The 27,930-nt window shown below is 44.4% G+C and overlaps 1 pseudogene; it reads left to right on the top strand.

Moving 5' to 3' along the window:
* The first annotated feature begins 22,361 nt into the window (after positions 1–22,361).
* LOC121292796 lies at positions 22,362–22,625 on the top strand (annotated as a pseudogene).
* Positions 22,626–27,930: the final 5,305 nt, after the last annotated feature.

Here is a 27,930-nt window from a genome sequence, read left to right as displayed (position 1 = left end):
TGAACTTGAAAAACAGAAGTCAACGGAGCTGGAAAGCCTACAGATTGCGAAAAACAGTTATTTCCAGAAATAGCTTTTCCTATCAGACCCAACTCCCAGTCTAATAAATATTAGGTCTTTGTGCCTCATTAAATAATCATGGAAACATGCACACCTATAAATCTAATATTGCAAATGGTTTACTAACCTTCCAGCATAAGTGGCAGATGGAATTTAACCCTGAAAAGTGTGAGGTGGAAGGAGTAATTTGACAAGGAAGTATTCAATCAACGGCATGACACTAGGAAGTTATGAGGGACAAAGAGACCTTGGTGTGTGTGTCCATAGATCTCTGAAGGCAGAGAGGCATGTTAGTGGGGTGGTGAAAAAGGCACATGGGACACTTGCCTTTAGCAATTGAGGCATAGATTACAAAAGTAGGGAGGTCATGTTGAAGTTGTATAGAACCTTGGTGAGGCCACAGCTGGAGTACTGTGTGCAGTTCTGGCCGTCACATTATAGGAAGGATGTGATTGCACTGGAAGGGGTTCAGAAGAGATTCACCAGGATGTTGCCTGGGATGAAACATTTAAGTTATGAAGAGAGGTTGGATAGACTTGGGTTGTTTTCGTTGGAGCAGGGAAGACTGAGGGGTGACCTGATCAAGGTGTACAAGATTATGAGGGGCATGGACAGGATGGATAGGGAGCAGCTGTTCCCCTTAGTTGAAGGGTCAGTCACAAGAGGACATAAATTCAAGGTGAGGGGCAGGAGGTTTAGGGGCGGATGTGAGGAAAAACCTTTTTACGAAGAGGGTGGTGACGGCCTGGAATGCAGTACCTGGGAGGGTGGTGGAGGCAGATTGCCTCACATCCTTTAAAAAGGAGCTAGATGAGCATTTGGCACGTCATAACATTCAAGGCTACGGGCCAAGTGCTGGTAAATGGGATTAGGTAGGTAGGTCAGGTGTTTCTTACGTGTCGGTGCAGACTTGATGGGCTGAAGGGCCTCTTCTGCACTGTGTGATTCTGTAATTCTGTGATTCTGCAAAGCGCAAACAATTCAGAGAAAATGAAACCGATTAAGGGCTGCCTGAAGTTTCACATTAAAAATCCATGCAGATCTGATCAATAGCACAGTGGACCTCAATTTATTTAGTTGAAGGAATGGTTTTCAAATGGATTAGTCATCACATACACCCCCATCTAAATTATAACACTAAGTAATATCCATATTACAGAAGTGCTGCATGTAAACAGTGTTTTAATAAAGCTTTTAAGAAAACAGGTATTTACTTTGAGTAACAACTTGGGAATATTTCATTGATGTGGCTTTTTTTCCAAAAATATACTTTATTTATAAAAGTATGTTACATGACCATTCAAAGTTGACATTATACAAAGTGCAAAACAAATCAGTTTCTTCCGATACAGTATGTTATTCTCTACATTTACAACTATACTCAAATGAAGCCCAGCACTCAGTGCAAAGGATAAGGCTGAAGCATTTGCTACAGTCTTCAGCCAGAAGTGCCGAGTGGATGATCCATCTTGGCCTCCTCCAGAGGTCCCCACCATCACAGGTGCCAGTCTTCAGCCGATTCAATTCACTCCACGTTATATCAAGAAATGGCTGAAGGCACTGGATACTGCAAAGGCTATGGGCCCTGACAATATTCCGGCAAAAGTACTGAAGACTTGTGCTCCAGAACTTGCCACGCCCTAGCCAAGCTGTTCCAGTACAGCTATAACACTGGCATCTACCCGGCTATGTGGAAAATTTCCCAGGTATGTCATGTAGACAAAAAGCAGGACAAGTCCAACCTGGTCAATTACCGGCCCATTAGTCTACTCTCAATCATCAGTAAAGTGATGGAAGGTGTCATCAACAGGGCTATCAAGCGGCACTTGCTTAGCAATAATCTGCTCACTGACGGCCAATTTGGGTTCCACCAGGGCCACTCAGCTCCTGACCTCAAACATGGACAAAAAAGCTGAAATTCAGAGATGTGGTGAAAGTGACTGCCCTTAACATCAAGGCTGCATTTGACCGGGTGTGGCATCAAGGAGCCCTAGCAAAACTGGAGCCAATGGGAATCAAGGGGAAAACTCTCCGCTGGTTGGAGTCATACCAAGCACAAACAAGATATTTGTGGTTGTTGGAGGTCAGTCATTTCAGTTCCAGGACATCACCACAGGAGTTCCTCAGGATAGTGTCCTCAGCCCAACCATCTTCAGCTGCTTCACTAATAACCTTCCTTCCATCATAAGGTTAGAAGTGGGGATGTTCGATGATGATTGCACAATGTTCAGTACCATTCGTGACTCCTCAGATACGGAAGCAGCCCATGTCCAAATGCAGCAAGGCCTGGACAATATCCAGGCTTGGGCTGACAAGTGGCAAGTAAAATTCATGCCATACAACTGCCAGGCAATGACCATCTCCGACAAGGGAGAATCTAACTATCGCCCCTTCACGTTCAATGGCATTACCATCACTGAATCCCAAACTATCATTATCCTGGGGGTTACCATTGACCAAAAACTGAACTGAACTAGCCATATAAATACTGTGGCTACAAGAGCAGGTCAGAGGCTAGGAATCCTTCGACGAGAAACTCACCTCCTGACTCCCCAAAGCCTGTCCACCATCTACAAGGCACAAATCATGAGTGTGATGGAATACTCCCCACTTGCCTGGGTGTGTGCAGCTCCCACAACCCTCAAGAAGCTTGACACCATCCAGGATAAAGCAGACTGCTTGACTGGCGCCACATCCACAAACATTCACTACCTCCACCACCGACGCACTGTAGCAGCAGTGTGTACCATCTACAAAGTGCACCGCAGGAATTCACCAAGGCTCCTTGGACAGCACCTTCCAAACCCATGACCACTACCATATAGAAGAACAAGGGCAGCAGACAGATGGGAACCCACCATCTGGACGTTCCCCTCCAAGTCACTCACCACCCTGACTTGGAAATATATCGTCATTCCTTCACCGTCGCTAGGTCAAAATCCTGGAACTCTCTCCCTAACAGCACTATGGGTGTGCCTGTACCACATGGACTTCAGCGGTTCAAGAAGGCAGCTCAACACCACCTTCTCAAGGGCAACTAGGGATGGGCAATAAATGCTGGCCCAGCCAGTGAAGCCCACATCCCTTGAAGGAACAAACAAAATTTCAATGTTCATTATACGTCAAACATATAGCCCAAGGGGTTTTCCACGGTCTTCAGCCTCTCAGCACAATGGCTGAAGGGTCTTAGTGGCCTGTCCGTCACTTGACCTCACTGGCATTCTAGTGCATGTCAAGCACAGCTTTCAACGTGGTTAAAGATCGCCTATTAATACACACACAGACACACACACACGTGTTTTTTATTCATTCACGGGATGTGGGCTTCGCTGGCTGGGCCAGCATTTATTGCTCATCTCTAGTTGCCCTTGAGTAGGTAGTGATGTGATCAGTTCACACATCACATCCAATACAAACAGCTATTGGTCACATCAGTATTAACAGCAGTCATACCCCATTTAGATGTTTAACAGACTCAAAGCTGGTTGTTATTTCAATTTTCAAAAAGCTTCCCAAAAATTTCTCATATGAGTTTTCTTCCCTCCAATTCTACTACAAAGTGCTCACTTGAATGTGACATTTTCAGGAATATTTTACAGATCTGGACAAATTCAGACCAGTTACTTAGTGTTATTCAGTCACCCAAGGAAGTTAGATTAGTGTGGCATAGTAGAAGATTTAAGCTAGGCAAATTGACAGCTTTACCACAAATTCAAGAGTCACAGAATTTTAACAGCACGAAGGATGCCAATCGGCCCATCATGTCTGCACCAGCTCTCCAAATGAGCATTATGACCTAGTGCCATTGCTCTACCTTTTCCCCGTGCCCCTGCACATTGTTTCTATTCAAATAATCATATAATGCCCTCTTGAATGCCTCATTTGAACCTGCCTCTACCACACTTCCTGGCAGTACATTCCACACCCAAACCATTTGTTGTATGAAAAAGTTTTTTCCCACCTTACATTTGTTTCTTTTGCAAATCACTTTAAATCTGTGTGCTCTTGTTCTTGGTCCTTTTACAAGCAGGAACAGCTTCTCCCTATCTACTCTGTCCAGCCCCCTCATGATTTTGAACATCTCTATCAAATCTCCTCTTTGCCTTCTTCTTTCCAAGGAGAACAGTCCCAACCTCTCCAATCTATCCGCATAGCTGAAGTTTCTCATCCCTGGAACCATTCTTGTAAACCTCTTCTGCACTCTCTCCAATGTGTTCACATCCTGCCTATAATGTGGCACCAAGAATTGTACACAATACTCCAGCTGAGGTCTGAGTGTTTTATTTAAATTCAGAATAACCTCCTTGTTCTTGTACTGTATACCCCTATTAATAAAGCTCAGGATACCATATGCTTTATTAACTTATCTCTCCATCTGACCTGCCACCTTCAATGATCTATGCACATATACTCCCAGGTCTTTCTGCTCCTGCACTCCCTTCAAAGTTTCACCCCTTATTTTATATTGTCCGTCCATGTTCTTCCTACTAAAATGCATCATCTCACACTTCTAGGCAATGAACTTCATCTGCCACCCATCTGCCCACTCCACCAACTTGTCTATGTCCTTTTGAAGTTCTACATTGTTCTCCTCACAGTTTACAACACTCCCAAGCTTCATAACATCCACAAACTTTGAAATTGTCCCTTGCACACCAAGGTCTAGATCATTAATGTATATCAGGTAAAGCAAGGGTCCCAATACCGATCCCTGGGGAACTCCACTACAAACGTTCCTCCAGCCCAAAAACTATCCATTGGGCAGGATTTTCCCCCAGTCGGGGGCGAAGTTGATGTGTGGGTGCACACTGGTGCGCCTCCAATCGGGGGTGCGGTGCCTGCCCAGCGTGACGGTAGCGCTATGTGCTCCCTGTGTGGGCAGGGGGTTCCCTAAACACGAGAGTGCGCTCTTTCTTGCGTGCGCATGAAAGAGCGCACTCGTCTTCCTGAGGCTAAGTACTGCCTTAGGGACAGTGGCTCTACTGTCAAAAATATTAAAAATAGAGAAAACAAAAATTCTCTGACATGTCCTCTCATGTGACACTGTTACATGATCCATAGAACCATAGAAAACTTACAGCACAGAAGGAGGCCATTCAGCTGTAACTTGTCCATGCCAGCCCAAGAACACCCAGGTGCCCTTTGTAATCCCACCTTCCTGCACCCGGCCCATAGCCCTGCAGTTTACAGCACTTTCGGTGCGGATCCAGGTACTTATGAAGAGTTTAGAGTTTCCGACTCTAACACCAACTTGAGCAACAAATTCCAGACACCCACTACCCTCTGCATAAAAAAGTTCTTCCTCATGTCCCCCCTACACCTTCTGCACTTATCTTGAATTTATGTCCCCTGGTTCTAGAATTTTCCATCAAGGGAAACAATTTTATCCTGTCCACTCTATCTATTCCCCTCATAATTTTATACACCTCAATCAAGTCACCTCTCAGCCTTCTTTGTTCTAAGGAAAATAACCCCAACCTATCCAATCTCTCCTCGTAGCTACTCTTTTCTAACCCTGGCAACATTCTTGTAAACCTCTTCTGCACTCTCTCCAGAGCTATTACATTCTTCCTGTAATGTGGTGACCAGAACTGCACACAATACTCCAGTTGTGGCCTCACCAGTGTTTTATACAATTCCAAAGTTATATCCTTACTTTTATATTCTATACCTCTGCCAATGTAGGAGAGCATTCTATATGCCTTCTGTACAACCTTGTCTATTTGAACTGCTGCCTTCAGGGACCTGTGTACTTGTACACCAAGATCTCTCACTTCATCTACCCCCTTAGTATATTCCCATTTATTGTGTAATCCCTGTAACTGTTTGACCTCGCTAATGCATGACATCACACTTCTCTATGTTAAAATCCATCTGCCACTTTACCACACACTCCATCAGCCCATCTATATCGTTTTGGAGATTATGGCTATTCTCTACGCTATCCACTACTCGCCAATCTTTGTGTCAACTGCAAATTTCCCAATCGTGCCCCCCACATTCATGTCCAAATCATTAATATATAACACAAACAGCAATGGTCTCAACACCAAGCCCTGCGGGACACCACTTGAGACAACTTTCCATTCGCAAGGGCATCCATCGACCATTACCCTTTGTTTCCTGTTACAAAGCCAACCTCCTATCCAGTTTACCACATTACCCTGAATCCCATGGGCTTTTACTTTCCTAACCAATCTGCCATGTGGGACCTTGTCAAATGCCTTGCTAAAATCCATGTACACAACATCCACTGCACTACCTTCATCAACCCTTCTTGTCACTTCCTCAAAGAACTCAATCAAATTTGTGAGGCAAGACCTTCCTTTAACAAATCCATGCTGACCATCCCTGACTAGTCCATGCCTTTCCACATGACAGTTAATCTTATCTCTCAGGATTGATTCTACTAATTTGCTCACCACCGATGTAAGACTAACTGGCCTATAATTGTTTGCCATTTCCTTCGATCCCTTTTTAAACAATGGAACTACGTTTGCATTTCTCCAGTCCTCCGTTACCTCTCCTGTATCTAGTGAAGATTGGAAAATCATTCTCAGAGCATCTGCTATCTCCTCCCTGACTTCCTTCAGCAGCCTCGGAAACAATCCATCTGAACCTGGTGACTTATCAACTTCCAAGGATTTCAACCCTTCGAGTACTTCCTCTCTCTTTATGACTATCCTGTCCAATATCTCACAGTGTTCCTCCTGGACCACTGTATCTACATCCTCCCTTTCCTTTGTAAATACGGAGACCAAATATTCATTCAAAACCCTTCCCACATCCTACACAGAAGTTTCCATCTTCATCTCTGATAGGTCCCACTTTTTCTTTAACTAACCTTTTAGCATTAATGTATTGGTAAAACATCTTTGGGTTATCTTTAACTTTACTTGCTCATCTTTTTTCATGCCCTCTTTTTGATTTCCTTATTTCCTCTTCTACTTTGTCCCTGCTTTTCCTAAATTTGTCTAGGCTATCTGCAGTGCTTAGTTCTTTGTGCCTATCGTATATTTTCTTTTTCTGTTTGATCTTCCCCTGTATCCCTCTAGACAACCAGGGGAGGTGTCTAGATTTGGCAGTACCACTCTTATTTTTGTAGGGGACATGTCTACTTTGTCCAATCAGGATCTCGCTTTTTAGTGTTTCCCACTGGTTTTCCACTGTTTTATCCTCCAGCCGTGCTGTCCAGTCCACCTCAGCCAAGTCACTTCTCATTTCTGCAAAATTTGCCTTCTCCCAGTTCAAGACTTTTACTCCTGCCTCATCTCTGTCCTCTTCCATGGTAATGCTAAATCTAACTGAATTGTGATCACTGTCCCCGATATGGTCGCCAACTATCACTTCACCCACTTGCCCCTCTTCGTTCCCCAAGACTAGGTCTAGAATTGCATCTCCTCTCATTGGGTTTGTCACTAATTGGTTCAAAAAATTTTCCTGGACACATTATGATTTTTTCTCCCTCAGTACCCCTTATATTGTTTGAATCCCAGTTGATAATAGGATAGTTGAAGTCTCCTACTATTATTGCCCTCTTGTTCTTACAAGCAGAAATTTGCCTACATATTTGTTCTTCTATCTCCTTTTCACTATTTGGGGTCTTTAGTATACTCCCAGTAGTGTGACTGCCCTTTTTTTATTTCTAAGCTCAATCCATAAAGCCTAGTTTGTTGACCCATTTAGTATATCATCCCTTCTCACAACTGGAATTAATTCTTTTACCATTAGTGCTATTCTCCTCCTTTTTTTTATCTCCTACTCTATCGTGTCTGAAGATTCTATAACCAGGGATATTAAGCTGCCAGTTTTGTCCCTGCTTTAGCCAGGTCTCCATTATAGCAATGACGTTCTGCTGTCATGTGTCTACCTTGTTTGTAATACTCCTTGCATTGAAGTATAAACAGTTTAACCCCATCAACTTCCCTTGCTGGACGCTTTGTAAACTTTGCTTCTCCTGTAACTCCATGTCTATCACAATGTCCTTAGCTAATGTTCTACCTCCATTTTTCTGGTCTGAATCGACCTATCTGATCCTACTTCTGAGATCCCATCCCCCTGCCAACAGAACTAGCAAAAGCCTCCACAAGGACACTGGAACCAGCTCTGCCTGGGTGTAGCCCGTCTGGTTTGTACAGGTCCCACCTTCCCCAGAACCGGTCCCAGTGCCTCAAGAATCTGAATCCCTCCCGGCTACACCATCTCTTCAGCCAAGTGTTCATTTGGTCTATCCTCTTATTCCTGCTCTCGGTAGCATATGGAACTGGGAGTAATCCTGTGATTACTACATTTGAGGTCCAGCATTTTAATTTATCTCCTAACTTCCTGTACTGAGCTTGGAGGTCCTCTTCCCTTAGTTTACCTATGTCGTTGGTACCAATGTGTACCACAACCACTGGCTGTTTACCTTCCTTCCCCAGAATGTCCTGGGACATTTCCATAATTTTTAAAAAACCTTAATTAAATTTCTAAAAACCTACATGAAACCTCATCCCACCCGTCGATGAGGTTTCATGCTTTTTCTAATTCCCGCCAGGGCTCCTGCTCCTTAAGTTTGGACGTGCAGGTCCATTAATTATTTTAATGATTCTGTCAATGGCCTCAATTGACCACTGACAGGTCGGCGGGCGGACAGCTGATTTTGTTGCGCCTCCGCCTACCTGAAAATTTAAATGAGGCCCAGTGAAGTCGGGAGTTCCGCCCGACATCACTGCGCGTCATTTTACGCGTTGGTGAGTGGGCCCCACCCCCCACTTGGGAAAATCTTGCCCATTGACTCTCTGCTTCCCATTTTTCAGCCAATTTTGTATTCACATTGCTGCTGTCCCTTTTATTCCATGAGCAATAACTTTTCTCACAAGTCTGTTGTGTGGCACTGTATAAATGCCTTTTGAAAGTCCATGTATACCACATCAACAGCGTTACCCACATCGACCTTTTCTGTTATCTCTTCAAAATTCCAACAAATTAGTTAAACATGATTTCTCCTTCAGAAATCCATGTTGGCTCTTCCTTATCAACTCATATTTTTCCATGTGACTACTAATTATATCCCGAATAATTGTTTTAGAATCTTGCCCACCATTGAATTTAAACTGACTGGTCTGTAATTGATGGGCTTATCCCTACAACCTTTTTTGAACAAGGATGTAATGTTTTCAATTCTCCAGTCCTCTGGCACCTTCCCTGAGTCTAGGAACACTGAAAAATTATGGCCAGTGCCCCTGCAATTTGTACTCTCACTTCCTTTGATATCCTTGGATGCATCCCATCTGGTCCTGGTGCTTTTTCAACTTTAAGTACCGACAGTCTATTCAACACCTCCTCCTTATCAATTTTGAACCCTTCTGGTGACAGAGTTTCCTCATCTGTCACCACGGCCTGGATAGCATCTAGTTCCTTGGTAAAGATGGATGCAAAGTATTCATTTAATACCTCAGTCCCTTCGTCCATGTGTAAATTACCTTTTAGTCCTTAATTGGCCCTACTCCTCCTTTTACCACCCTTTTACTATTTATATGCCTTTTGAAGACTTTGGAATTCCCCTTTATGCTGGCTGCCAATCTTTTCTTATAATCCCTCTTCGCTTCACAAAAATGCTTTTTCACCTCCCCTCTGAACCTTTTGAATTCCTCTTGGTTCTCAATTGTCTTTTCTACCTGAAATAAGCACACTTTTCTTCATTATCATAATTTCTATCCCTTTTTTCATCCAGGGATCACTGCTTTTGTTTGTCCTACCTTTCCCTTTCGATGGAATATACCTTGACTGTGCTCGAACCAATCCTTTTTTGAAGGTAGCCCATTGTTCAGCTACAGTTTTTCCTGCCAATCTTTCATTCCGGTCTATCTGGCCCAGCTCCGTTCTTGCCCCATCAAAATTGGTTCTCTTCCAGTTAATTACTTTTACTCTGAATTGGCTATCGTCCTTTTCTATCGTTATCCTAAAACGTACAATACAATGATCACTATCTCTTAAATGACCCCGCTGACACTTACTTGATCTACTTGGCTCACCTCATTTCCAAGAACCAGGTCCAACAGTACATCTTTTCTTGTTGGATTGGACACATACTGCTGTAGAAAATTTTCCTGAACATAATCTAGGAACTTTAGCTCCTCTCTGCCCTTTACACTACCACTGTTCCAATCTGCATTTGGGCAATTAAAGTCACCCATTATTACCCTATAATGTTTGCATCTCTCTACAATTTCCCTGCAGATTTGTTCTTCTACATCCTTCTCACTAGTTGGCAGTCTATAGGCTACACCAAGAAATGTAATTGCACCCTTTTTGTTCCTTAGCTCTCGCCAAATTGATTCTGTCCATGAACCCTCTGGGACATCCTCTTTCTCCAGCACTGCAATGCTCTCCTGAACCAATACTGCCATCTCTCCTTTCCTATCTTTTCTGAACAATTTGTACCCAGGAATATACCCAGAAAGTCTACCGCCTATCACCCACAGACAGAGGGAGCTTTAGAGAGATATCATCAGACACTCAAATCTATCAAGACCTATTGCCATGAAAACCCAAAGAATTGGTACAAAAGATTAGATTTCTTACTATTTGCTCCCAGAGATTCTCTGATTGAATCTACTGGATTTAGTCCATTGAATTGATCAATGGTCATGAAATAAGAGGCCCATTAAAAGTGATTAAGGAAAAGGTTCTAAAGCAAAAAGATGAATCCTCCATGTTGGATTATGGGTCCATGTTTTTAGAAAGACTCACAGGAGCTGTAAAGTAGCATGACAGCACTTAAAAATTTCCCAAACCAAAATGAAAGAAGAGGCAAACAAACATGCTACAGCTAGAACGTTCCAAGCAGGAGATGAAGTATTGGCATTATTACCTTTGCAGGGTGAACCCCTGAAAGTGAAATTCAGTGGCCCCTTCAAGATTATTAGGAGAGTTAGTAAAAGTGACTTATCCGATAGACACTCTTGAGCGCAGGAAGGAAAAACGGCTATGTCACATAAACATGTTGAAGCAATATAATCACTGAGAAGATGATAAGACAGAGCAACATGGTAGGAGTAGTGGAGGATGACAGAGACAGTAAGGGCAAGGTAGAAGGAGAAGTAGACAGTGTCCAAAGCAAACCTCCTACCATTCGACTAGCCAATGCGAAGATACTGGGACAGTTAGACACTGTGTTCTCATATTTAGAGGAAGGACCACAGAAATATTTTGAAAAGTTACTTAGGAGGTACTCTACAGTAGAAAAAGAGACTCCAGCATTGTTTTTGTCTCTTCGACACTTTGAAGTTTATGCCTGATACGATAACAAAGAAACATTAATCAACACTGACCATAATCCGCTGGCATTCATTGAAAGGTTTAAAACTCAAAATGCGAGACTGTTTAGATGGAGTTTATTGTTTCAACCATTCAATGTAAAAATTGTTCACATTGCCGGTAAAGATAATGTGATCACAGACGCATTATCCCAGGTGTAAAATACTAAAATAAGTTAAAGGGGTAAGAAATGCTGAAGATTGTATAAGGGGGAGGGAGGATGAATGAAAGTAAGCCTTGTGTTTTGTTGTCCATGTGTCACATAAACTGTGATGAAATGCATTTTTGAAATGGCGTTTCATCTCTTTTAAGGGTGGAGGCACGTAAAGAACATATCTTTTTATTTCTGTTGGACTGTGGATTAGAATTACAATGGCTGCAGGTTGAAAGACATGTCCATTGGAACAGGATGAGAGATATATACAATGTTGCAATCCTGGAACAGGATGTGCCGTGAAAGACAGAATGGTGCTGGAAAGGAGTCCTGGACCAAGGGAGCTGCCTGACAACAGCATTTTAATTGGCTCCCGACCAGGTGACCAGGGTTTTGAGTGGTAGCAATCCAGCAGAAAGCTCCCAGGCTGCAAAGAGAAAACATATAAAATCTCTCTATAACCTTTTTCTCTGGGGAAACCTCTGTAAAAAGGAAAAGGGGAAAACCACTGTTACAGATATTGAAAAGCAAGTTCTCAACTAGTGAACTAAATATTGAAAGACCACCTTGTGTCATCAACAAGAACTGAAAGGAATTTGGAAGACATCAATCAAGATCAACCCATCAAGTCCTGTACTCCAGAATTGGTGCTATTGAACTGTTTTATCCTACCCTTAAAATCCATGTTGTGTGTGTGTGTTTGTGTGTGTGTATAGGGATTTAAGAAGGGGGTGGACTTTAAGTTATAGTGTTAGAAGTTATCAGCTCATATTTCTTTCTTTTGCTACTAGCTAAAGACAATTTGTTAAATAAACAGTTATTTACTTATTCAACTACAAACCTGGTGCTCATATTCTGTTAACCTAAATTAAACATTTAGGTAGAATTGGGGGAAATCTGGTGGTTTGGTCAAACTTTTCACATTTGTCGTGGCTCAGGGAACAGTGGGGCTTGATATCACAGCGCACTATCCCCAGTGAGTCATGACACCATGGAGGCTCTGGACCAGCAAGGGCAAGTCATTGGGGTGTGTGGAGATGTGTCAGGGGCATGGAGGAGTGGAAGACAGGTCCAAGATAGGTCAGAGGGTGGGTTGGGGACATGGAGGAGTGGAAGAGGAAAGGGCCTGGCATCCTTGTTCTGGTGGGAACAGGCAGTAAATGCAGGGCCTAAAGGGTGGTGTCAGTACTGTCCACATGTGGATCCATTTCACGGTGGTGGTTGGCAGATTCCTTACAGGGCTCTGTGTTCATCTACAGTAATTCAATTATCCCAACTGAGAGTGATCTTGAACAATGTCCTTTACAATGCACAGAAGGGAGGGTCAGCTGAGCCTGCAAGTTGAGCCATGTCCTACAGAGTGGCGGGTACAACATTTAGTATATTATTTGTAGTTTTAAGAATTAAAGTGCTAATTATAGAAAACAAGCTGGGAGGTAATTACGCTTAAGAGGCCAGAATAGAAGAGATAGAGCTATAAAACAGCATGTGGAAAAAGTTAAACAATGCATGATTTAACTAAAAACAGAAACTGAAAATGGAAACAGACAAGGGAAACATGGAAAGGAAACTGATCCTCCCTGTTTATAAGGAAACAAAAACCGAATCTGAAATTTGGAACCAAAACTGCTGGGCAGACTGAAACTGGCTGAGGCTATATAAAGAGACGCAGAACCATCCAAGTAGTAGTTGCAGCTTGGAACTGGTGTGTGCACTTTGCAGCTCAGTTGAGAAAAGATAAACAAAGTATATGACAGTTGGATCTGCACTATAAGCAGAGTTAAAAAATTAACTTTATCATTCACCTGGTGAAGTTATTCTATTTCTTAAAACTAGGTGTTTAGGTTTCTCTTTAAAAGTTAATAGTCCCTAACCAGATTGTAATAAGAGTGAACACAAAGATACATCATAATTTCTTCCACAGTAAAGAAATGTCCCTAACTCCCCTGTAACCATCAATGTGTTCCAACCATGAGGGGCACCATTACTAGCATCAACAAATAAAGATGACGCACACATGAATAAAGTAAAGCTAATGTAATGTGAAATATTTATGTGAAATTTAAACTTGGAAACTCATGCCACCTTTGTGACAATAAGTCTTATGCTAATGGCATTGGAGTTGGGCATAGTTGTGGCTGTGATGAAGACCCTCCCTGTTTAACCAGAAAGATCTTTTATAGCCCACCTGTATCTGTTGCATTGTTGATGGCAGGTTTCATACTGAAAAGCTTTTCCCGCCACGTGATTGCATATGTCTCCCATGCATGCCGTCAACACTTTAAATTTCAATTAGAATCGTGTGGGAACCAGCAAAAAGCAAGCGAGCAGAAGTGGCGCCCAATTCCTGTCCGCTGTCGGGAACGGCGTACAGAGTTAAAATTTTGCCCATGGTTTCTGAGACAGACAATTTACCTGTCAAAAGCAAAATACTGATGATGCTGGATATTTCAGGTGTGAGACCATGGATCTGAAACATTAACTCTGTTACTCTCTCCAATTTACTTTTCAATTTTTCGTACTGAATGCAAATTACTTGGCATAAAGTCGAATGTCCTCTTCTATGCCATAGTGTCTCTATTTGCAACAATGGTTCTTAATTAGATAACTGCAAGAGATAACTGCACAAGATGGATGACAACTTCTGAATGGAAGTGAGTTGCAGCTGTGCTTTTGTATGAACTTCATTAGTTGAAAATAAAAAGGAAATTGTTTTACTCAAAGGGGTATTGTCTCTGCATAGGGACATTTGAGCATATTGATTTCCTTGATGGTCTTATTAACCTACGTCACTACTTTTAGTGGTTTACACAGAACCCTTTGCTCCTCTAGCTCATTTAGATTATTTTCCAAGTAATATGTGATCTCCTTATTTTCCTTAATTGTGTTTCCTCATTTTCTTTGAACAGTTCCGTTTCTTGGTAATAAAAATATGGGAGATGCAAGCGTGATGGGGGAAATATCATTTGATTGGGTGAGGCATTTGAAGGTGGGACCTCATGGAATGAAACCTTCAGGAACATGTCCAACCAGAGTTAGCAACCCTACATGAGTCCCCAAAACAAATGGCAGAAAATCACAAAGGCACTGCTTCTGTTTGTCCAATACAGAGTACAAACTCTCCCCAAAGGGACATATCAAACATACGTGTACCAAGTTTAGAGACCTTTGAGACTGCAGTGCTGCTCCTAAAGGATAACTAGGTGTCAGCAATGGTTCAGTGGGTAGTACTTTTACCTCTTGATCAGAAAGTTGTGAGTTCAAGCCCCATTCAGAAGCTGTGAGCTCAAAATTGAAGATGACACTTCAGTGCAGTATTGAGGATCATAATAAATGTTCAGCACAGAAACAGCCATTCAATCCAACCAGTCCATTCTTGTTTTTATTCATTCACAGGATATGGGTGTCACTGTCTAAGAGAGCATTTATTGCCCGTCCCTAATTGCCCTTGAGAAGCCGCCTTCTTGAACAGCTGCAGTCCATGTGCTGTTAGGAAAGGAATTCCAGGATTGTGACCCAACGACAATGAAGGAACAGTGATATTTCCAAGTCCGGATGGCATGTGGTTTGGAGGGGAACTTGCAAGTAGTGGTGTTCCCAAGCATCTGCTACCTTTGTCTTTCCAGGTGGTAGAGATTGCAGGTTTGGAAAGAGTTGCTGAAAGAGCCCATGGTGAGTTGCTGCAGTGTCTCTTATCGATGGTACACAGTGCTGCCACTATGTGTCAGGGGTTGAGAGAGCAAATGTTTGAGGTGGTGGGTGATGCCAATCAAGCGGGCTGTTTTGTCCTGGATGGTGTTGAGCTTTTTTAGTGTTCTTGGAGCTGCACTAATCCAGGCAATGGAGAGTATTTCATCACACTCCTGACTTGTGCCTTTGCAGATAGTGGACAGGCTTAGGGGAGTCAGGAGGTGAGTTAATTACCACAGAATTCCCAGTCTCTGACCTGTTCTTGTAGCCGCAGTTTTTATATGACTGGTCCAATTCAGTTTCTGATCAATGGTAAACCTCAAGATGTTGATAGTAGGGGTTTTAGTGATGGTAATGACATTGAATGCCAAGGGGAGATGGTTAGATACACCTTTGTTGGAGATGGTCATTGCCTGGCAGTTGTATGGCACAAATGTTACCTGCCACTTATCAGCCCAAGTCTGAATGTGATCCTGATCTTGCTGCATATGGACACAGACTGCTTCAGTCTGTGAGGAGTTGTGAATGGTACTGAATACTGTGAATTCATCCTTGAATGTCATCACTTCTGACCTTATTATGGATGGAATATCACTAATGAAGCAGCTAAACATTGTTGGACCTAGGGCATCACCCTGGAGGAACTCCTGCTGCAATGCCTTGGGACTAAGGTCATTGACATCCAACAACCACAATCATCTTCCTTTGTGCTAGGTATGACTCCAACCAGTAGAAAGCATTCCCCCCACCCCAACAATTCCCGTTGACTTCAGTTTTGTTAGGACTCCTTGATGCTACAGTCAGTCAAATGCTGCCTTGATGTCAAAGGCAGTCACTCTCACCTCACCTCTGGGGTTCAGCTCTTTTATCCACGTTTGGACCAAGTCTGAGGTCAGGAGCTGAGCGGCACTGGCAAAAGCGAAACTGAGAGTCAGAAAGCAGGTTATTGCTAAGTAAGTGCCACTTGATAGCACTGTTAATGGCCCCTTCCATCACTTTATTGATGATTGAGAGTAAACTGATGGGGCGGTAATTGGCTGGGTTGGAATTGTCCTGCTTGGGCTATTTTCTACATCGATGGATAGGTGCCAGTACAGGAGCAGCTTAGCTCGGGGCTGAAGACTGACACTTGTGATGCTGGGGACCTCAGGAGAAGGGCAAGATGGATCATCCACTCAGCACTTCTGGCTGAAGATGGCTGCAAATGCTTCAGCCTTGTCTTTTGCACAGATGTGCTGGGCTCCCTCATCAACGAGAATGTGGATATTTGTGGAGCCTCCTCCTCCAGTTAGCTGTTTAATTGCCCACCACCATTTATGACTGTGGGTGTAGCAGTACTGCAGAACTTAGATCTAATCTGTTGGTTGTGGGATTACTTACTGCATGCTGCTTCCACTGCTTGGCATGCAAGTAGCCTTGTGTTGTAGCTTCACCAGGTTGACACTTCATTTTTAGATATGCCTGGTGCTGCATCTGGCATGCCCTCCTGCACTCTTCCTTGAACTAGGGTTGATCCTCCAGCCTGATGGTAACGGTAAACTGGGAGATACGCTGGACCATGAGGTTACAGATTGCGGTAACCTGATGGTGCTGCTGCTGGTGGTCCACAGCATTGCGAATTTGCCCACCTTGGAGTTGCTAGATCTGTTCGAAATCTATCCCATTTAGCATGGTGGCGGTGCCACACAACCCGATGGAGGGTACACTCATTGTGAAGAAGGGACTTGCTTCCATATGGACTGTGTGGTTGTCACTCCTACCAATGCTGCCATGGACAGATGCATCTGTGGCAGGTAGATTGGCAAGGACGAGGTCAATTAGGTTTTTCACTCTTGTTGGTTCCCTCACTATCTGCCGCACACCCAGTCTAGCAGCTGTGTCCTTTAGGATTCAGCCAGCAGTGGTAATTGGCTGGGTTGGAATTGTCCTGCTTGGGCTATTTTCTACAATGATGGATAGGTGCCAGTACAGGAGCAGCTTAGCTCGGGGCTGAAGACTGACACTTGTGATGTTGGGGACCTCAGGAGAAGGGCAAGATGGATCATCCAAGCCACTGTTGATGATGGGCATTGGAGTTCCCCATCCAGAGTACATTCTGTGCCCTTGCCAGCCTCAGTGATTCTTCCAATTAGTGTTCAACATAGAGGAGCACTCTTTCATCAGCTGAGGGGGATGTTAAGTGATAATCAGCAGGAGGTTTCCTTCTCTATGTCTGACTTGATGCCATGAGATTTCATGGGGTCTGGAGTCAATATTCAGGGCTCCCAAGGCAACTTCCTCCAGATTGTATATCACTGTCCGTCATCTCTGGTGGTGTCAGTGACCGATGGTGATGATGGTGGGCAGAATTCTCCATCAGGGATGAACTCCTGTGGCAAGGGTGGGGACGGGGAGTGTTTGTCACCCTGGAGGCTGATGGGAATTCCTGCAGTATCACGTGACCCCAGCCTCATTAATTATGCAGTCAGGGGTTTCCTCACATATCGCACAGCAGGGCAGGCTGGATGGCATGGGGTGAAAGTGCTCAGGCACAGAGGGCACCAGCAAGCTCTGCAAAAGACATGCCTCTCTGAGCCCTTAACCTTACGTGGATGGGCTCAACACTCTGGAGAGTGCTGGCCGAGGACCCTTCTGGACAACATGCACTGCGTTAACGAAGTGTCACACAATCCAGTGTGTTTTCTCTGAGTCTGGAAGAATAGAAAGAAACGTGAAAATGCTTTGTAAAGATGGATGCTAAATACAATTCCTCAACCCATCTTCTCTATTCTCTTTGAGCAGGACAAGTTAGGCTATACCCGGCAAGAGAGGGAGAAGATTGGAGGGGTCAGCCACATCTGAAGGAAGAAACTGAGTTCGAAGAGAGGACAACCCAGCTGGCAGGGGTGGAACAGGACTGGGGATGGGGAGACTGGATTTGGGTCTCCAACCAGTAAGGATCCACGCATGTAACAGAACTTCATTTCCAAGGGTGCCTCCATGTTGGAGGCAGCTCATGACGCCACTTGCTCTGTCCTCTCTCACTTAAAGGTGCCACCAGGAAGAGGGCAAGGCCCGGGCCAGAAGAAGATCTGTCCAGCTTCAGTGCAAGTGCAAGCCCAGAGAGAAATGAGGACATAACACAAGAGCCATATGCAATTGTAAATGTGGCACAGCAGGCACCTTCACCCTCCACTAGCCCAAAAACACACATCTCAGTGGGTCTTTGCTCTAGAGTAGGATGGATCTCACATCCTGGCAGTCACCACATGGACACGTGTCCACAGCAAAAGGAGGCAGGGTTAGCTGAGCCAACCTGCACTTGGAGGAGTTCTGGGGAAGAGACATCTGTGAGGTCAGAGTCCTATGACGGGCCTCTAGAAACGACCTTCCAACTGATACTGCAGAGTCAGCAAGAGGTGGGGTAACATCAGACATCAGGCAGAGGTGTTGGAGGCCCTCAGTGGCGTAGCACGTGAGTCTGAGGTGTCCATCCACCTGCTCTCTAATGAAGTGGTGCCAACCTTTGGCCGCATAGAGGTCTGCATGGGACAGATGGCAGACTCCATAGAGATCCTAGTCCAGCAGATTCTGTCGAAGATGCACGCAAGCCTACACTCCATTGCAGTAGCCATGGGGAGCTTCTGCAGTGGCTAAGCAAGAGGGGACTGGGGCACCTTGACCTCCCTCCAGGTGCCCCTTCCCCTCAAGGAGTCAGGCAGGCGTCTTCCAGTACCCAAAGGGAGGAGGAGCGGCAGCCGGACACCCCTGGGACATCCACTAAGGAATCTTAGACTGGCTCTTCTGAATCCCCTTTGCCTGTGACCCATTCAACCTCATCCTCTACCACTGCAGAGGTCCACAGCAGGACAGCCAAAGTAAACTAGGGCCCTCCCGGCCTCAGTTCTCCAGAGGATAGCCGCCAAGGTCATCCAATGCAACAGGGCCAACTGGTCAGCAGGCTGCCTCCACCTCTGCTGCGGATGTCGGGAGAGCACTTAGAAGGGGAATAAAGAAATATTAAAAGCATAAGTTGTTGCACAGGTGAACAATTGAATTTCACAATCAGAAAACCACCCCCCGCCCCCGCCCCACTTCATCTTCCTGCAGACACTCCATCCCCTGCAATGAGGCATCTGCAGGAAGGCAAATCTACGCACGGCCCTTGCATGCCACGTGCAAGCAATCTTCTGCACATGTTGAGCCTTTATCCTCCAAACTGCTTTGTGTCCCAGGGCCCTAGCATTGTAAATACTACATGCTGGGGTTCCCTTTCAGTTGTCCGGTTGAGATGACAAGCATCTCTGCCCACACCCTGATGACCCAATTCCCATGCACCATCTCGAGATCTCAACCACGTGGCTCTGCATAGTTGCAACCAGCTGAGCAATGGTGGATAGTAACACTTTACCTCTGCTCCAACATCTTCTCCCCTCCCCCAGTCACTCACACCCTATCCCCCATAACCACTGAGCCCCCCCACCACACACCAGTATTAATTTTGATCTCCTCACTATTACCTTTCAACCCTCTCCCATCACCTTCGGCAATATGAACACTGAAATCCCCTTCTGTGCCAAGAATCCCACCCCTGTTACCACTGACTTGCCCACCCTCATCCTGCCCAACCCCCATCGCCCCGAATCTGAGTCCAGAACTCCTACATTCTGGATGCTGCTTCGCGGAGAAGATCCACGTGGTCGAAGCTTCACCCATCCAGTGCTGCACATGGTGCTCCAGGGTCCAGTCACTGGAGGACTCCATCTTCTTCTCAGATCTCAGTGATCAGCCCAAGGCCGTCTTAAGGGAAATCCCAACTTTTACACACCATGTTGGTCCAGATTTGTTCTGGCTGGCATGGAGTACAATCAGGCATGGGGGGCGTGATTCCGGTCAGTCCTTCATCTGCATCCCATTAGTGAGAAGCAAATCAGTTTCACACTGGCCTTTGGTGGGACTTGTCATGTGTGCAGTAGTGGAAGATCCCACCGTCTTTTCACGCCAGCATGAAATGATTTTTGGACCTCCTGCCAATTTCTCCTCCATGCCCGCCTGCCATTAAACCTACCAATGGGGGCATGGGAGAATTCTGCCAGTGTCTGGGACATTGTCTCTAAAGTACAACTGAATAGCTTGCTAGGCCATTTTGGGGGCATTTCAGAATCAACCACATTACTCTGGGTCTGGAGTAACATGTAGGCCAGACCTTCCCTAAAGGGCTTTAGAGAGCCAGATATACTAAATGTCTGGACGCTGTACTCAGAAATGGCAGGCGACAGAGTGTAAGCAAATCACCCACGATTATCACTATACCTTTTTCACAAGCACCCATTATTTCTTCCTATATACCCTCTCCTACAGTATGGTTACTATTAGGGCGCCTTTAAACCACTCCCACATGTGACTCCTTACCTTTACTATTTCTCATCTCTACTCAAACTCGTTCTACATCTTGACCTCCAGAACTAAGGTCACTTCTCTCTATTGTACAAATGCCATTCTTAATTAACAGAACTACCCCTCCACCTTTTCCTAGCTTCCTGTCATTCCTAAATGACATGTACCCTTAAATACTCAGATACCAGTCTTTGTCATCATGCAGCTATGTCTCTGTAATGGGTATCAGATCATACATATTTATTTCTATTTGTGCTGTCAGTTGTGCTGTTTGTTACAAATGCTTTCAGATACAGAGCTTTCAGTTCTGTCTTTTTACTTTTTTTGTAAACCCTAGCCTTATTTGCTGGCACACTCTTAGGTTTGTACACTCTGTCCCTTCCTGCCATACTCCGATTATAATTTCCCTTATTCCTACCTTCCACTTTTACCTTGGCTTCTCTATATAATTTATCACATCTTCCCAAACTTAATCCCTTGCCCCCACTATTTAGTTTAAAGCCCTCACTATCGCCCTAGTTATAAGACTCGCCAGAACACTCGTCCCAGCACAGTTCAGGTGAAGGCCATCTTAACAGTACAGCTTCCACTTTCCCCAGTACTGATGCCAATGCCCCACGAATCGAAACCCATTTCTCCCACACCAGTCTTTGAGCCATACATTTAACTCTTTAATCGGATTTACGCTACACCAATTTGCTCGTGGCTCAGGTAGTAATCTAGAGATTATTACCTTTGAGGTTCTGCTTTATAATTTAGCCGCTAGCTGCTCATACTCCCTCAGCAGAACCTCTTTCCTCATTCCATCTATGTCATTGCTACCTACATGGACCACAATGACTGGATCCTCCAGCTCCCAATTCAAGTTCCTCTCCAGCCTAGAGCAGGTGTCCCAAACTCTGGCACTGGATAGGCAACACATCTGTTTGGACCCTTGCTCTTGGCTGCAGAGAACTATGTCTACCCCTGACTATATTGTCCCCAACTACCACTACATTTCTATTAACTCCCCCTGCTTGAATGGTTTGTTGTACCATTGTCAGTTTGCTCATCCACCCAGCAGCCACCACTTTGATCCGTACAGGCTGCAAGAACCTCGAACCTGTTGGAAAAATTGCAAAGATTGAGCTACCTCCACTTCTACCTTCTGGGTCTCCATACCTGCCTCACACACACCCTCCTGTCCCTGACCACTGACCAAATCAGAAGACCCCACCCTCAGAAGCTCATATTGGGGTCAAATGTTGCAAACAGGGTTACAAATAGACAGGCTTAATCACAGACAATTGCCAGGGAGAGGAATGGAGTCGGTAGCTAGAGAATGGAGTTTGAAGTGGCGACTGAAATCACTGGCTTTAGTCTTCCCAATGTTTAATTGGAATAAGTTCCTTCTCATCCAGTACTGGATGTCAGATAAGCAATGTGACAATTTAGCAACAATTAAAGAGTCTAGCGAGATGGTGGTGAGGTAAAGCTGTATGTCATCAGCATATCTGTGAAAACTCACATTGTGTTTTGGATGATGTTGCTGAGGAGCTGCATATGGATGAGAAATAGGAGGGGCCAAGGATAAATCATTGAGGACACCAGGGGTACCGGTGCAGGAGCAGCAATAGAAATCATTGCAAGTGATTCTCTGGCTATGCTTAGATAGATTAAGAAAGGAATCAGGTGAAAGCAATCCCAGCGAGTTATTCTCAGAATGGGTCAGTCAAGGACAAGTGTCTAGGGCAAATTGCTCATTCATTCTAAAGAAGTCAATCATAGCCCGCGGCTGAAGATGGCGGACAGGCTGGTTCCAGTTATGGGGAAGCGCTTGATGGATGTGAAACTGGGGGAGCTGTCCCGATGGATCACTGAGCGAGATTTCACTCCCAATGGTATTCTAGGGGTTTTGCGTTGAGGCCATAACTGGTATTACACCAAGTACATTAAGCGAGGTGGGATCGGTGGTGTCGCCATGTTCCTGGCTGGTTATGTTCCCATCAGTTACATCTGGGAGTATGATCACCTAAAGCATGAGTGTTGGAGAAAGTATCATTGAACTGCTGCTGAATTCCAGATCACTCCATTCGCTGTATTTATGGAATTTTAAAGAAACGAGCATTTGAGTTAGAATCATGGAAAATAAAATTAGGACCAGTGTCAATCTCCAAAAAAAATAAATTGCAGCCGGTCTTTTTTGTTTGAACACTTTTGGCACTCTGTTTCTAAATTTTTGTCTTCATATTTTCATTAATCAACAAAAACAAATCCAACCTGTGAACATCAACAGAGAAGTAGTGAATGAAAACCCCTAACTAATAACTGGTTTTAAACATGAACGTCTTTCCTGCCTCCCCAATTTATCCGTGACAATCCAGCAAATTCCAGAGGGTAACCTGAGAACAAAGGAGATTTGAATGTAGAACTTCTTGTAGTGAATCCACTTTTTAACAGTGACAACAAGGTCCCAAAACCTTGCTTGCTTTTAGGGTCTTTATGGCTTTATTGAATATGAATGTATTTATGAATGCAAACCAAGAAATGCAAAAGACTCAATGTATATTTTGCTTGTGAAATCATGGAAAAGAGGTTGGGTGGTGTGACTTATGTTTTACACAAGCTGATTTCTGCCGAGTCATTTGACATGAAAGCTATGACATATACACCATTTTATTCCAATTAATGTTTAAAAGAAGGCTGACAGTCACAATTGTTATGTATCTTCTTTTCAAACCATGAAATTGAAGAAAAAATGTGTAAGATACAGCTTGTGAGGTTTCAAGCTGAAAACTTACATGTCAGTCATATGTTTGTGTATTCTCTCTTTCTATGCAAGCACATATATATTCTCTTAGTTTAATAATTAAAGCTTTTATTTTCTTTGCATCTTGATTATTAGATACAAAATAACTTCACTTTCATTAGAGAGTTTGACAATTACTTGGAAATTACAACATGCAAGCAGACCATCTGACCCAACCAGTCTATCTTTCACACAAGCAGTGGCCCTAATCAGTTATTCCTGTTGGCAGAAGGATCAAGAACTGGAGGGCACCAATTTAAGGTAATTGGCAAAAGAAGCCATAGCGATATGAGGAAAAACCTTTTATGCAGCAAGTGGTTGGGATTTGGAATGCAGGGCAGTAAGGCTAGCTGTTTTGCTCTTGCAGAGAGCTGGCACAATTAAGATGGGCCAAATGGCCATCTTCTGTGCTGTAACTAGCCAGCTGGACAACAGTGCAGAGGCATTGGAGGAGGATGGTGTGGGCAACCATGTCAAATGTTGCAGGCAAGTTGGGAAGAACAAGGAGGGAAAGTTTACTTTTGTCACAGTCACGTAGGATGTCATTTATGACTTTTATAAGAGTTGTTTTGGTGCTGTGGCAAGAGCAGAAACCTGATTGGAGAGATTTAAACATTGAATTCTGCAAAAGATGGGAATGGATTTGGGAGGTGACAACAAGTTCAAGAACTTTGGTGAGGAAAGGGAGTTTGGAGATGGAGCGATAGTTTGCAAGGATGGCAGGAGCAATGGTTGGTTTTTTTGAGGAGAGCAGTGGTGACTTCAGATTTAAAGGAAAGAGGAGCAACATCTGAAGAGAGAGTACTGTTCACAATATTGGCTAACACAGGGAAGATGGGTGGTCAGCAGTTTAATGGGAATAGAATCAAGGGAGCAAGAGGTCAGTCTCATGAACAAGATATAGCCTCTATTTCAATGTCAAGACTTCCCAAAACACTGCACAGCCAATGAAGGACTTTGAAGTGTAGTCATGTTAAAATATAGGAAACACAACAGCTAATTTGCACACAGCAAACTCCCACAACAGCAATATCATATGACCAGATAATCTGTTTTAGTGATGCTAGTTGAATGTTAAATATTATCCAGGACACTGGGGAGAACCCCACTGCTGTTGTTCAAAATAGTGCCATGGAATCTGAGAGGGCAGACAAGGCCTTGATTTAATGTTCCATCAGAAAGACAATTAAATCACTCTTCAAACTTTTAAATTGAAGAGAATACAAGCCAACTTTATTCAACTAAAACAAAAACAAAAACAAAAATACCTGGAAAAACTCAGCAGGTCTGACAGCATCTGTGGAGAGGAACACAGTTAACGTTTCGAGTCCGTATGACTCTTCAACAGAACTAAGGAAAAATTCAACTAAATGCGTACTAATTAACTGAGCCACAAGGGGAGCTCTCACCTTGCAAAGTTTTATTCTCTTTCAAAACTGAACTGTGTGTGAATCAATCTGATGAAAGGTTTCTAGGATATGTTACTCTCCCTGTGGAGGAACTGTAAACCAAAATAACCAAATTGACCCAATGATGCCCAAATAAAGAAAACGCCAACACTTCTTGTAGCTTTTACTTTAACATTAATCAGAATCCACATAAATTAAACATGAATTAACAGGCAAATTACATGCAGCAGGAATAAACTAAAAATTATACATGGGGCAGAATTTTACAGTCCCCCACTACTGAGTTTGAATTGGGGGGGGTGGTGAGAGGGGAGTTTGTAAGATGCGGTGCATGGCCTGCCCCCGTCCTATCTCCCATTTTATGGAAGGCACAGTGAAGACGTTGGGTGGTCTCCCCTCCCTTGGGCCTATTGAGGCCCTTAAGTGGTCTTATGTGGTCCCACTGCCATTTTACCCATGGTAGACAGAGGCCCACACCAAGTGACTAGACCAGGAGCTTTAGCTGCATGGGTTGGTGTTGGGAAAGGGTGGGGAGGGGGGGAAACTCCTGTGCCCATTGGAGTTGCCCACCGCCCCCACCCCCCCAAAGTCATACCCCCCTATAACCCTCCCTCTGGCCTCTCAAACTTGGTCTCCCAACCCCCTCACTCCCCTCGCTGGGGCCTGCCAGCCAGGTCCAGTTGATATAAAAACAAAAAACTGCGGATGCTGGAAATCCAAAACAAAAACAGAAATACCTGGAAAAACTCAGCAGGTCTGGCAGCATCGGCGGAGAAGAACAAAGTTGACGTTTCGAGTCCTCATGGCCCTTCCACAGAACTCTTGAAGGGTCATGAGGACTCGAAATGTCAACTTTGTTCTTCTCCGCCAATGCTGCCAGACCTGCTGAGTTACTCCAGGTCCAGTTGATACCCTGGACTCACCTTCAGTCTAGCCACCAATAGCTCCTCTTCTTTGGGACTACCAGTAGTCCCAGCAGCGGCCACCACCCAAACTTGGCACTGTGGTAGGACTTCCTCCCTACAGGGGGGCGGACACCTTAGCCAAATAGCACCCTGCCGAACATTAAATTGTTGCAAGGCTGAAAAATCCTGCCCATGGAATAGCAGATACAACAAAGGCTCTCGCATAGGATTACAAGCATTCACATCATTGTCATTGTAAGCTGTCCCTCGAATCGAGGATGACGTCTGCTCAGGCTTGCAGGTTTCTGCCATGGGTCTTCATGTGACTGAAGAGGCCAAATCTCGACCTGCAGATCTTTGGGCACATGGGACACAACGTCCCATGACGTCTCTCTGGCACTCATATTACTTCCCGTACAAATATTGCACCACATGCAATCTCACAATCTTTTCAACTCGACCTCTGGAATGTACAATCTCACTTTTTTCACAAAGGATTTGGTCCTCGAGTCACTTGCAACATTAACTCCACTCATCTGAGGCCCCTGGAGACAGTTGTCACACAAACAGGACGCTCCTGCAGAATTTCCTTAGCTAGGTTCTTGAATGTCTTGATGGTATGGATTCCCTAGAGACTCCTTTACTGGGTTCCTTTAATAAACCTTGTTCAACAGTCAGGTCAACTCTGGCAAAATAGATACATAGCCTCACAATCTCTGCTCAATTCACAATCTCTACTCGAACCATATCTTCAGCTTTCTGTCCTGTTTAACTGCATTACACACACTCAGCTCCTTGTAAATGCGCCTTCTCTGGTCTGTCTGCTGCAACCTCTTCTTTGTACTTTACAGCAAAAGCTTCTTTGTCTGTCTTCCCTGTGTCTGGGCATAAAGCTTTTTTATAGTCATTTCTTGCTTAACATTGTATTTGCATTCTTGAAAAGTGCAACTTTGAATGAAACAATGTTAAGCAAATCAGATGTTCCCATTACAACCAATGTAAAAGCTTTAGTTAGACTCTGTAGGATCTTCCCTGTCAGGGAAAAATATTAAAACATTATACTCTGTAAATTTAAATACTGTGCTAAATTACTATATTCATATACTAAATAACTTTTCAGATAAAATAAATTTAAAAGCATAAAAGAAATATGCTAACTCTTTCTACTTACCACCCGCTCACCAACCCTCCCACTGGCTGATCATCCTGCTAGCCCACTCTTCACCTCGCTGACCCTCCTGCTCATTGCCAATCCTCTCGTTCACTGACCCTCCCGCTGGCCAACACACCCCCGCCCACTCACTAACCCACTTGCTTGCTGATTCCCTCGGGAGAGGAGTGGCAAGAGGCAGGAAGTAACCTATGGAGTAAGAGCAGCTTTGAGTTGCAGCATCATGGAGGTAAGCCGGACTGATGGCAAGTGGGAGGGTCATAAAGCAGGAGGATTGGGGTGCGCAAGGATCGGCGACCGGGAAGGTTGGGCAATGGTAGGTTCAGCAGGAGGATCAGGAAGCAGGGGGATTGGCAAGCAGGCGGATCAGCAAAAAGGTAAGTTGGAAAGCAGGAAGTTTGGTGCCGATGAGGATCAGCAACTGGGAAGGTTGGTCAGCAGGAGGGTTGGCAAATAGAAGGGTTGGCAGTGAGTAGAAGGATCAGTGGCAGTGAGCAGGAAGATTGGAGGTGAGTGGGAGGGTTGGTGGTGAGCAGTAAGATTGGCTTGAGCGGGAGGGTTGGCCAGCAGGAGGCTGGGGGGGTGGAAGAGACTGTTCCAAAATGATGCCGATCAGGTCAGGCTAATCTATGTCATACAGGGTGACCAATTGCCCTGAATTTTATGGGACCACCCTGTATTTCAGGAGATTTTCCCATGTCCAGGGTTGTATGATGATGGGACGCTGTTTGCCTTTACATTTTGCATATGTGCCTTACACTCCTGCACATTTGCAGTTCATCCAGGTGCCTGACCTGCCAGCCACCCCTGTCTGCTCTCACAGGTTTGCAAGTAGCAACAGCCACCTTCCCTCCCACAGGTTTGTTAGCATCCCTCCCTCACAAGTTCACCAGCAATCTCTCCTCCACCCAACTCGTGCAGCCCCCATGCCAAAGTGTCCCTTAATTTTTCCCTAACAGTTGGTCACCCTGACATCATACACGCCGTGAAATGACATTAATGTGAGGCCACAGGGCTAAACATGAATACTGGTCCCATTAAAAACACAACATTAAATTGAAACAACTTAAAATGGG

This window comes from Carcharodon carcharias, chromosome 20 (assembly GCF_017639515.1).
Source record: "Carcharodon carcharias isolate sCarCar2 chromosome 20, sCarCar2.pri, whole genome shotgun sequence".
Taxonomy (NCBI): Eukaryota; Metazoa; Chordata; class Chondrichthyes; order Lamniformes; family Lamnidae; genus Carcharodon; species Carcharodon carcharias.
This window is presented reverse-complemented; position numbering and strand designations above follow the sequence as displayed.